The sequence below is a fragment of the Neopelma chrysocephalum genome, unplaced genomic scaffold (genome assembly GCF_003984885.1).
Source record: "Neopelma chrysocephalum unplaced genomic scaffold, ASM398488v2 Primary Assembly neopelma1_96533, whole genome shotgun sequence".
In the NCBI taxonomy this organism is placed as follows: Eukaryota; Metazoa; Chordata; class Aves; order Passeriformes; family Pipridae; genus Neopelma; species Neopelma chrysocephalum.
The window spans coordinates 177141-189942 of NW_020925179.1; the positions used below are offsets into that span (position 1 = coordinate 177141).

Here is a 12802-nt window from a genome sequence, read left to right on the forward strand (position 1 = left end):
CATTTTGCCTGATCATATTGGTCGTTTGCATGTGTTCCTGAGCTCTCCGCCCACACCAGCCTCTTCCAGTGGCAGAACATTTCAGATGTGGCGATCCCCAAGGGGGGCTTCTTCGGCTTTGCCGGCTTAGCATCTTTCACTACTTGCACAGCCGGTCTAACAGCCAGAAGTCCCGTCTCCCTCAGGGAACGTGCAAAACCACCTATAGTGCTCTCAGTAATTGCGCCCATCAGTAAAAGCCTAGATCTCAAATCATCAGGTGCTCCATCTATGAACTGCATTTTAATATCTCTTGTCAGCAGAAGAGCATCAGGATCATACCCTGCAGTCAGGGCATGAGCTACCCCTATCTGCCATAACAAACTAACACCTTCCTCTATCATATACCAGGTCTGGAGAGACAATATCAGCTCAGCAAGGTCAGCATATGCTGCCAAGACCGCGGCACATAGCCATTGATACAGGGTGGGGGCTAAGATTTCCCATCCATCAAGGCCCTTCATGTTTCAAAGCTGGACATACTCTCTTTAAATCCCATGATCAGAAGCTATGGGAGTCAGCAAATCCTTGTTAGTCACAACTAAGGGAACAAACAGAGCCCCACTGTCCCACACTCGCAGAAGCCATGCTAGTACGCACTCCCCAGGCTTCTGCTGATAAGAACTGTCTAAGAACTGCCGTAACTCTTTTGGGGTGTAAGTCCGTGTGACTTGTACCCCCTCATGTGGCAAATTCAGCCGCCCCCCGACTTGTAGTAGGGGCTGGGCCGCTACTCACCCAGCAGCTACTGGGTCAGGCTCAAATACAGCCCCAGAGTCTGTGGACCCCATGCAAACACTTCCATCCCACCTCCCGGGATCCCATGAGGGATCCTTAATAAGGGCACGAACCCAGGAAGGCGAGACCTTACTTTTACCCTGCGCCTGATGCTGTTTACCAGTGATACGCACCACCAAGCATTCTATGATGTGTTGGAGTACCTGGTAGTGTTCTTCTTGAGCAGCTAACACAGCCTGCTCTAAGCTCTGTGCACATTTTAGGTCACCAACCTGCTCTTCCAGAGCTGCCACATAGTCTCTCAAAACCATAACTTCCTGGTCAAGACTTAAGTCCAGTGAGCAGAAACTAGTCCACTCTGCCTGCTAACATATGAGCAGACTTCGATGGCAGTTACAGAATCACAGAATCAACTAGGTTGGAAAAGACCTCTGAGATTATTGAGTTTAACCTATGACCTAACACCACCTGGTCAACTAGACCACAACACTAAGTGCCACATCCAGTCTTTTCTTAAACATCTCCAGGGATGGGGACTCCACCACCTCCCTGGGGAGCCCATTCTAATGTCCAATCACTCTTTCTGCATAGAACTTCTTCCTAATGTCCACCCTAAACCTCCCCTGGCACAGCTTAAGACTGTTGCTAGTTGCCTGGGAGAAGTGATGGACCCCCACCTGGCTACAACCTCTGTATTGGGTCTGGTTGAGCTGGAGTTCATTTCCCCACAGCAGCCCCCACAGTGCTGTGCTTTGCATTGGTAGCTAGAAGGGTGTTGATAACACACCAGTGTTTTGGTTACTGCTGAGCACAGCACCAACACTGTAACATTCCTTCCCCAAGTGAGGGCAAGATCCTTGGAGGGAACACAACCAGGCCAGCTGACTCAAACTGACCAAAGGGATATTCCATACTATATGATGTCAGCTCAGATATAAAAGCTAAGGCAAGGAGCAGGAAGGCAGGCATTCATTGTCTCCAATGGCTGCCTGCTGAGGAACTGTTACGTGGGCTGAAGCCCTGCTTCTCAGAAGTGGCTGGCCATTGGTGCTCATGGGAAGTAGAGAATAAACCTTGTTATCTTTCGCTTCGCTTTTGTGCGTGCAAGCTTTTGTTTTGCTTCTGCTTTAATAAACTGCCTTATCCCAGTCCACAAGTTGTTTTCCATCTTACTCTCTCCCCTGTCTGGTTGGGAAGGGGAGTGATAGAGTGGCTGGGTGGGCACCTGGCATCCAGCCAAGGTCAACCCACCACAACCTCCTTTCAGGTAGTTGTAGAGAGTGATAAGGTCTCCCCCAAGCCTCTTCTTCTCCAGGTTGAACAACCCCAGCTCCCTTAGCTGCTCCTCATAGGACTTGTGCTCCAGACCCTTCACCAGCCTCGTTGCCCTTCTTTGGACATGCTCCAGCACCTCAATATCCTTCCTGAATTGAGGGGCCCAGAACTGGACACAGTACTCGAGGTGTGGCCTCACCAGTGCTGAGTACAGGGGAAGAATTACTTCCCTGGTCCTGCTGGACACACTATTTCTGATACAGGTCAGGATGCCTTCTTGGTCACCTGGGCACACTGCTGGCTCATGTTCAGCCTGCTGTCAATCAGTACCCCCAGGTCCCTTTCTGCCTGGCCGCTGTCCGGCCACTCTGTTCCCAACCTGTAGTGCTCCATTGGGTTGTTGTGGTCAAAGTGCAGGACCTGGCACTTGGCCTCGTTGAACCTCATACCGTTGGATTCGGCTCATCTATCCAGCTTGTCCAGGTCCCTCTGCAGAGCCCTCCTACCCTTCAGCAGATCAACACTCCTGCCCAACTTGGGGTCATCTGCAAATTTGCTAATGGTAGACTTGATCCCCTTGTCCAGATCCTGAATAAAGATATTAAACAGGACTGGGCCCAACACTGATCCCTGGAGGACACCACTAGTGACCGGCCACCAACTGGGTGCAGCACCATTCACCACCACTCTCTGGGCCCGGCCATCCAGCCAGTTCTTAATCCAGCAGAGTGCACCTGTCCATGCTGTAGGCTTCCAGCTTTTCCAGGAGTGTGCCATGGGAGATGGTGTCAAAGGCTTTGCTGAAGTCTAGGTAGCCACATCCACAGCCTTCCTCTCATGCACCAGGCAGGTCACCTGGTCATAGAAGGAGATCAGGTTGGTCAGGCAGGACCTGCCCCTCCTAAATCCATGCTGGCTGGGTCTGATCCCCTGGTCATCCTGTAGGTGCTGCGTGGCCCTGCCTCTTGCCCACCCCCAGCCTATCAGCCTTTGGGGGCAGGGTGGGGTTGGAGAGACAGCCTTGATGCTGTGTGAGCACTGCTTAGCAGTAGCCAAAACATCCATGTTAGCAATACCATTCTAGCTACAAATACAAAGCAAAGCAATATGAGGAAAGTTAACTCCATCCCAGCGAGATCCAATACAGTCTCTCAGAAAATAAGAATCCAAAGATGCCTTGCAGGGTCATGGTTTGCTCAGGTTTTCTTTTGAGAAAGAAAAGGGAGGAGAGGGAGGTAAGAGACCAAGGAATTCATACATTTATTACCTGTATGAAATAAAACCTTTAAAGCCTCATGCTTTACAAAGCTTTCCCCTCTTCTACCTCCCTCCATTTTTCCCATGGTCTAACATCTATTATTTGGATAAAGACAAGGTTACCAAAGAAGATACTAACAGTCCAATAAAAAACACAAACAACAAACCAACTCCTCTCCTAACTACCAATTTTACATTCTTTGCAAAAATAAAAAAAACCAACACCAAAAATCAAGGAAAGAACAAAACCAAGCAAACCATTTCTGATACTCTATACACACAGATAGGGCATAGATTATCATTTGAAAGTGACTAAAGAGCTTCCACCAAAAAGTTTTCATTGTTTCTTTTAAAATACAATCTAAAAGTAGACATTAAAAATAATTCAAAATTAAGGCCGATGTAAGTATGCATGTACAACCTAAGTATACACATACAACATATTTGGAACACAACAACTATTTGACTACATTGTGAAAAGGTTAGACTAGTAAACATGAAGAGATAATGAATAAGGATGGTCATGGGTTCAAAATGATTAGTAATGCTTTACATGCCAAAAAATAGATTCCCTATATGATACAATCATTCTTTTCTGTTAAGTAAGTGATGTTAGAAACATCTGGAGGGGTTAGTTTTGTTTTTTTTTAAATAAGTACATAGCTTTTTATTCCATTTATATATACACTTTTTTCCTCATGTGAATATTTAGAAGATAATCTTTCATTTCTCTACAGTGTAGGTTCTTGGCATTATTGGAAGTGACTGCATCTAAACAATGATTGTTTAAATGTACTCAACCACTTTACTGCAAGACAAGGTCGGTTGTGTCCTATAGCTACCTTTTAAAAATTAGGTAAATATTCATCCTTGAAAAAAGTGTAAGAATGAGCTGATTTGTTCTTTATTATCCATTTCCTGACAGTCTGCTAACCCAGATCACCAGTCAAGAAGATAGAGGATTTTGCAGAAGAAAATCAATACATGAATATTTTAAATCAAGCCAAAAAAGTTCAAAAGTTTATTTCAATATTATCCCATAAGAAACAAAGTGGTAAATTCCTTCCTGCTAAGACATCTCCTCCTCTCACTTTGCAACTATTGTTTCTGAGAGAAAAAGGCATACCACTTAACTTTAAAATTTAATTTTCAACAGTCTTTCAGGGAAAATCTTGCCTTAAACATTTTCCAATATATAATCTACAAGTTTGCGCACATTATTTATTCAAAAAATTCTTCAGTTATTCTAGATGCCTTGCATCTACATCCTGTAGAATTATTACAGTGGCTTTAGATGGAAAAAAAAATTAAACTCTATAGTCAAACAGAGATCTATCAGTCATCCTTGACATTTCTCTAAACCATCCTTAAGCTTTGGATGTGAAATGGTATCTTTTTCAACATAGTCATTTCAGGCACTAAAAATCCAATCATACTTATTAGAATATCATCAGCAAAATCTACTTTGAGATAAACTGAACCATCAGAAATTTTTGTCTTTATATCCCTGGACCCATTGCTGCTTGTGAGGTTTCTATTAAGAGTTAAAATAAAAAAAACCTCCTAACTTTCAGTGTACCACGGATGAGGTGGAGGGGGAACCTTCAGGCCCTGGGTGTCAGCCCATTACCTAGAGGTGAATGCTCTTCCCCCCTGCCCCCCACCACGTGGCCCTGCGAACCCGTGGCCCTGCAAACCCGTAAGGAGCTCACACAGACCACTGCAGAGGGATGGACGAAAGAGCAAGTTTATTGTGGGGATAGGGGTTTATAAGGCTTTTAGGGGGGTTAAAAGGAACCAATTACAGGCTCAGGGTCTTACAGAAAAACCAATCAGGTAAAGAGTTAATAGCCAATAGGAAAGGGTTAACAAAGGCCAATGAGAAGACCTCAGGACATCTTCCCAGGACATTCCTGCATGGGAGATAAGAGTTCTTCACAGAGGGTGTCAGAAAGAAGGAGCAGTGACTTTGCAGAAATGCAAAAAGCCATTTTAAGATATGTTTAAACAATATTAAAAACTTCTGTTTCTATAACATTTGGGTTGTTTTCTTCTTTTTCTTCACCAGTCCATCTTTTTCAGGACTTTTTCCATCCTACATATGGTAAATCCATTGCCACATCAGTGTTGGCGTTTTTTTTGCAAGGAAAACAAATATAGGTGAAAGGTGGAAAAACTAAATCAAGATCACATGCCTCTACTGCTCTACAAGGAAAGGATTGCATATCATTCTCTGTCTGAACTGCTTTTGGATCAGTTTTTCAAAAACATACTAGTTCATTGTTAGCAGCTTGCTGTCAGAAGCGTGCTGGAATGTATGTCCACTCTTAACTAGGTCTATATAATTCCACCATTCTTTGGTAGTATTTTCCTAAGAGAAATCTGCAGAACTGTAAGTCTGATGTATGCTATTATGCTGTAAAAAGTTACTTGTACTATTTTAATCTCCAGCAGATACTGTTTTTTCAGAAGTCTTTTGCTTGCTGGTATATTTACAGTGCCATTGAAAGATGAATCACATGAACTTCTAGATGTATGTAGAAGCCTCTCAGTAATTAAATCTATGTTTCTCTTCATGACCCTTGACAATACTTCTTCCAGCTCTCTCTGGATTCCTTCTTCCAGAAGAAAGTAATCTTCCAAAGGAAAGTAATTTTAAAAGCCATCAACATTCCACAGGAGAAGAAATTTGTTCATGTGGATGAGGCAAAGAATTTCCAAATTCTCGTTACAAAACATTTTCATCATGTGCAGCAAGCAAACCTGAGGCTGTATGAAAATTGTATCTTCTACTGCAGTATCCACTTTCTAACGGTATCACAATATTTAGAGCAAATTCATTATTTTCATCAAGACTAGTTTAAAGATTTTCATTTGAAGGGCTTAGAGTTTGTCCTAATTCATCTACAGGTCTTGGAACAATTTGTTCACGATCAGTTTGTCCAACAAGGTTAAAGTTCTCAGCTTCACCAATCAATCTAGCAAGGACTTTTTTCTGAGTATACTCTAAGAACCTTCACTTCATCCAATTCACCAAAAATTTCACATTTTCTGGTTTAAGAAGGACTCCAAGACAACATGCAATATTCCCCTATACAGTGTTTTTTGTTCCAGGAAGAAGATTACTATGGAGAACAGGGACTGGTTGATATTCCATGCCCTGCATTTGATCTATCGCATCAGTTAGTTGCAGCATCTGCATATGAGTACACTTTGCTTCCCAGGATTCTTGGAATACTGTCGTGGCTTAACCCCAGCCAGGAATCAAACGCCACACAGCTGCTAGCTCACTCACTACCCCACCAGTAGGATCGGGGAGAGAATTGGAAGGGTACAAGCTAGAAAACTCGTGGGTTGAGATAAAGACAGTTTAATAGGGAAAGCAAAAGCCACACACACAAGCAAAGCAAAACAAGGAATGAATTCACTGCTTCCCATGGGCAGGCACAAGTTCAGCCATCTCCAGGAGAGCAGGGCCCCATCACATGTAACAGTTACTCAGGAAGACAAATGCCATCACTCCAAATGTCCCCCCCCTTCCTCCTTCTTCCCCCCACTTTATATACTGAGCATGACACCATATGGCCTGGAATGACCCTTGGGTCAGTTTGGGGCACCTGTTCCGGCTGTGTCTCCTCCCAACCTCCCACGCACCCCCAACTTTCTTGCCAACATGGCATTATAAAAAGCAGAAAAGGCCTTGGCTCTATGTAAACCCTGCTCAGCAACAACAAAAGCATCTCTATATCATCATCAGTGTTCAGCACTGTATTGGGTCTGGCTGAGATGGAGTTCATTCCCCCATAGCAGACCTCACAGTGCTGTGCTTTGCATTGGTAGCTAGAAAGGTGTTGATAACACACCAGTGTTTTGGCTACTGCTGAGCACAGCATCAGCACTGTAACATTCCTTCCCCAAGTGAGGGCAAGATCCTGGGAGGGGACACAACCAGACCAGCTGACCTAAACTAACCAAAGGGATATTCCATACCACATGATGTCAGCTCAGATATAAAAGCTAAGGAAAGGAGCAGGAAGGGGGGCATTTGTTGTTTCCAATGGCTGCCTGCTGAGAAACTGTTACGTGTTGCTGTAGCACTGCTTCCCGGGAAGTGGCCAGACATCATTTGCTAATAGGAAGTAGAGAATAAACCTTATTTTCTGCTTCGCTTGTACGTGTGCAAACTTTCACTTTTTTTGCTTTAGTAAACTGCTTTATCTCAACCTATGAGTCGTTTTCCATCTTATTCTCTCTCCCCTGTCCGGCTGGGAAGGGGAATGAGAGCAGCTTGGTGGGCACTTGGTGTCCAGCCAAAGTCAACAAGCACAAATCCAAAACACAACCCCATACCAGCCATTAGGAAGAAAATTAACTCTACCCCAGCCAAAACCAGCACAGATGCTCAAGTGTTGGCTGTTACTTCTTCATTTACAGTATTTTTTCCTCTGAGCTTCTGCAACTGTGAATGAACATGCTGGTTGGCTAACATCAACCAGTGAATCAATCTGTATGGAGTACAAACCAGAAAACTCTGTTTTGGGAGCATACAAAATGCAATCAGGCAAAATGGAATATTCAAAATCTCTTAGATCTGGTAAGAAGCCATCGTTCAAAGGAACTTCAACATGCCACATATTTGTGTGGCCAAGTTTCCATTCTCCTCCAAGTGTTTTTTGTTTGTTTTATTCCTATCAGTGCTGCTGTTCACACACGGTCTACTTTAAAAATTGACCCAAGAAGTTATTCTTCCATCTCATTAGCACTGTTGAGAACACAAGTGAGAAGCCTCCTTTACAATATAAACAAATTGGGATCTGTAAGTATTTGTACCACAGGGGTGATTTTTACACTTTCATAGAATCATAGAATCAGCGGGGTAGGAAAGGACCTCTGAGATCATCAAGTCAAACCCTTGATCCACTACCGCTGCGGTTACTAGACCATGGCACTAAGTGCCACATCCAGTCTCATCTTAAAAACCTCCAGGGACAGAGAATCCACCACTTCCCTGGGCAGCCCATTCCAATGCCTGATTACCCTCTCTGTAAAGAATTTCTTCCTAATATCTAACCTAAACCTCCCCTGGCACAGCTGAAGACTGTCTTACTGATAGTTGCCTGGGAGAAGAGACTGACACCCACCCTGCTATAACCTCCTTTCAGGTAGTTGTAGAGAGTGATGAGGTCTCCCCTGAGCCTCCTCTTCTCCAGGCTGAACAGCCCCAGCTCCCTCAGCCTCTCCTCATAGGACTTGTGCTTGAGTCCCTTCCCCAGCCTTGTTGCTCTTCTCTGGACCTGCTCCAGCACCTCAATATCCTTCCTGAACTGAGGGGCCCAGAACTGGACACAGTATTCCAGGTGTGGCCTCACCAGTGCTGAGTACAGGGGAAGAATCACATCCCTGGACCTGTTGGCCACACTGTTCCTGATATAGGCCAGGATGACATTGGCCTTCTTTGCCACCTGGGCACACTGCTGGCTCATGTTCAGCTTCCCGTCAATCCAAACTCCCAGGTCCTTTTCTGCCTGGCTACTCTCCAGCCACTCTGTGCCCAGCCTGTAATGCTGCATTTAATGCAATGAAAGCTTTGGAACTGACAACAGAAAGCTAGCCTGAAATATCAATGTTATCTAGAGATCCAGTCCAGGATTTGGCTATAATAGCACCAAATTTTTGTGGTCATTGTCTCAAGAACATCAGTGGTTAATAAGCTCTAGCTTCTTGATAGCTTTGGAAGTACCTATGCATGTTTAAATTGTATAACTGCACTTGGAACCTGGTTATCCCCTAAAGGGGGATGACCAAGGAGCTCAACCTCCTTACAGAATTACACCAAAGAAAAACTACTGTGAGTAAAAAACCACAAGGTTTTTGTCTTCTGACATTATAACCTGCAGCTAAGAAAAAATTATCCTGCCTTTAAGTTCACCCCAAAACTCCACCACTTAGAAAAAACTGAACAGTTACTTATGGAAAATAACCCATTTGTTTACTCATAAATGGGTCTAATCCCCAGCACGTCACGAAATTTTCAGTAAGTTTCTCATGTCGTCCATGCAGTCCTTAAACAGCCTATCACCCGTTTGGCACTGCTACCCTGTGCCAAGACCCCTGGGGGCGGTGAGGCCAGCTGTCACCCCGCATTCCTGCAGGCACCGACGAGCTGCAGTGGACTGCGATGGATGCTGAGACGAGATGGCCCGCCCTACCAGAGAGTCATATCGAGGACGAGACACATACCTCCCTACTCCTCAAACAGGCTGACTAGAGCCCGAGCCCCTTCCCTCACACCCTACGCTCAGCCGAGCCACCCCACACACTTATCTTGAGGCAGGGGCGGTGCCGAACGAGCGGGCAGAACTAGCAGGGCAGCCCACCTCCCATCATCCGAGTTGTGGGTGGAAAGGGAGAATACACCTGCTCTCTGCGAACAACCCCCAAAAAACCCGCGCAACTCTACAACCAATTGGAGGCGTAGCGCCCCGCGCGGCTTTAAGCATCGCAAGAACACTACCCGCCTCCTCTGGTGCTAGGGAACAAGCAGAAGGCGGGGTTTTCGCAGACGCCATTTTTTCAAAAAAAACCCTAAGGTCGCTCTCGTTCTCCTTTACTACCTTCCATTGTCTCCACTGTTCCTATCGCTCTTCTCGTGGCTCCTGTCAGGCAGGTAAAACAAACAAACAACCCAGGCACACTGCGGCGGTGTAGGATGGATGGTACCCCTCTCTTCGTGACGCTCAGGCCTGTCTCGCTGTAGTCCACACGGAGGGCGGGGCGAACTAGAGGCCATCCTTGCCCTGACGGGCAGCTGCCTTACCCAACGGGGCCGCAGTGGGCCCCCACGGGGGAGAGGAGGAGGTGGTTGGGCTAGTCGTCTGGCGGTGCTGGTGGATTTGCGTGTTGGTAGTGGGAGCTGCTCACCTTTTTCTCTCGTACGCGGCGGGTGCAGGTAAGCGCGGTTCAGAGGGGGTGTTGCTTGCGCTGGGGGTGGGGTAGGGGGGATGAGTTAAGCCGGGCTGAAGGAAGTGAAGATGTTGATCGTCCCCCTCTCGGCCCTGCTGTATGACACAAATGCGGGAAGCCTGAGTCGCCGCCGGGCCCCAGGATTTTCGTGGACTCTCGCGGAGACAGTGCTCTTCCCCGCTGCCGGGGCTGCGGAATTGGGTAGGTCCGGGGACTGCTGCGTGGAGAAGGAGGGGGCCGGGAGTGACTCCTCCTTAGCTAGCGTGGTTTGGCGCAACCTGCGGACCCGAGGAGCCACATCTATTCTAAGGGAAGGGCGAAAAGGATGATCTGTGTCTGCCAGCAGCCGTCGCGCCTTGGCGGCCTTAGTGTGAGCATGGCGGCCCAACCGGTTGCGGCTCCCGGAGTGGCGATGTGGTGGAGGCAGATTGCACTAGCGAGTGCGCCCTAAGGCGGAGGGGGGGCAGTCGCTGCCGCATTCTAGCGCCTACCCTGAGTAACTGTGGATGGGGTGGTGAGTTTTGAGGAATTATGGTGGGCAGAGAGGAAGAGGAGTGAGGGCGTTCTCTGCTGTGGCCTGTGCGGAAGCAGCCGCGCCAAAACGATTGGGGAGCGCTCTGCAGCAGGGCCTGCTTTTAGGGGAGACCGGAGTTCTCGTGGCGGGGCTGTTGCGCTCTGTTGGCTCTGCTTGAGCTCGGGTGAGTGCCTCTGAGTGCCTCCTTTGTGTCTCCCTAGTCAGAGTGGGGGAAATCTTGTGACCGCGTGGTGGTAGTTTTTCGGCTCACGGCTCCGCCTAGCAATGCGTAGGCGCCATTACAGCAGCCGCCATTTCTGCTGGTCCCCGTCACCGCGGAGGTGGGTCTCGGACTGCGGGGCTTATATAACGGCGCCTTTCTCCCTCCCGTTTAGGGAGTGAGCTGGGATTTCGAGCGCTCGGCGGCTGGTTGGTTTTAGAAGCTGTGCGAGAGGTAAAGGTGAACGTCAGCCCAAGCACTGCTGGCGCGTGGGCTGCGGAAGGGGAGGCGTCCGGGCGGGAAGGACCGTTTGTCCCGGAGGGAGTGAGGTAGAGACGCGCCGGCATCTCCTAGCCCTCTACTCATGTCCGTGACTGCTTTATCCTTTCGATGTTTTCAAAACATTGTGTGAGCCAATTTAATCCCCCAAACTCGATTTACACAACAGAGCATAATAACTACTTGAGAGCATCTTGTTCTTCCCCCCGCAGCTCTAGAACTTTTGGGAGGGTCGTAAATAGAATAGAGTCTGGAAGAGTTAGCCATTTGAACCTGGTGAAATTTCTCTTCCTGCCCCCATCCCCGCGTTCTAGCAGCGTCTGTTTTGAGACTTGGCTATTCTTCAAGCGGTGCTTTTCTATTAGGGGCTTGGAAATACTGGCATGTGCTGGGAAGGCAGTCTCTCAGCAGCAACTGTAAAAGAGTGCATGCCTACCCGGCAGTGCTTGCTGTTAGCCTGCAAAAACAGGGTAACTTACAAATTAACAGATGATTGAAAGGATGTTTTAAAAAGTTTAACGTACCTCGCTTTTTCTTCGTGGATACGTGTGTCAACCGTTTGTTCAGGCTATGAAAGTTGAACAATAAAATCCAAGGGGGGAAGATAGCGTTCTTTGTTTGGCCGTTATCAGTACAAATTAATTTTTTAAGACAATAAGGTGCAAAATTTTTCTGCCTGGACTTCTAATTTGTTTTACAAGTATTCTCATGTGGACTTAGCAAAAATAGATCTTGAAAGAGGTACCTGTTTCACAAGGTCAAAAAAGGTTGCTTTTGACATTCTACATGCATGTACGCAGAGGTTATACATTACAGTGTGCTATTTTTAACAGAATTTTTCAAGTGTGGCTTGTGTGTAATTTTTTGTTCATCTGTTATATTGAATGGAAGGTGTGCTAGTAAGTTGATAGAAAACGTATTATGATCACCAGCATTAATTTTATAACTTAGTCTAAATTGTTTAGTCTAAATTTAGAACTAGCAATTAGCAGATTGAAACATAAGGTCTCTTAAAAAGGAAATTCAAGGTATATATTATATAACATCCTAAAAGTAGGAACCAGATAATTATTCACTTTAAATATCTGAAAATCATTATCAGTAAATGTGATTGCTTAAAACTAGCAAATGCTTGAAAACTTAGCAGGTTTGAAATAATTCAGAGTGTAATTGTGTGTCTGTAAGCTTTTGTACTTGATTATTATTTCTCTTCTTAGTGATGTATTTGGCCTTGTTTTCTCATTTATAAAGAAAAGCTTAGCAGCAAAATCTCAGGTCAAAGCCCCATTTTCAGTTGTAGCAAGAATCATACCTGTAAGTGAACAGAGCCTGACCTATGCTGTTTTCATAGGCTTCTGAAGCGGTAGGGTTTTGATCCCGCCCAGAGCACTTGAGTTTTGCTCTGCAAGTGTATATAAAACTGGTAAGTTCTAAAAGCAGGCACCTCTTTTTGCTTTTCCCATTAGTATGATGCACAATTAGCTTTTTTTCCCCACAAAATAATGTACTAGTTCTTT

General features: G+C 46.0%; 1 pseudogene; it reads right to left on the reverse strand.

Annotated features, from left to right (window-relative positions):
• Positions 1-10751, reverse strand: part of LOC113981416 — a 23769-nt pseudogene extending 13018 nt beyond the window's left edge.
• Between the last annotated feature and the right edge of the window lie 2051 nt (positions 10752-12802).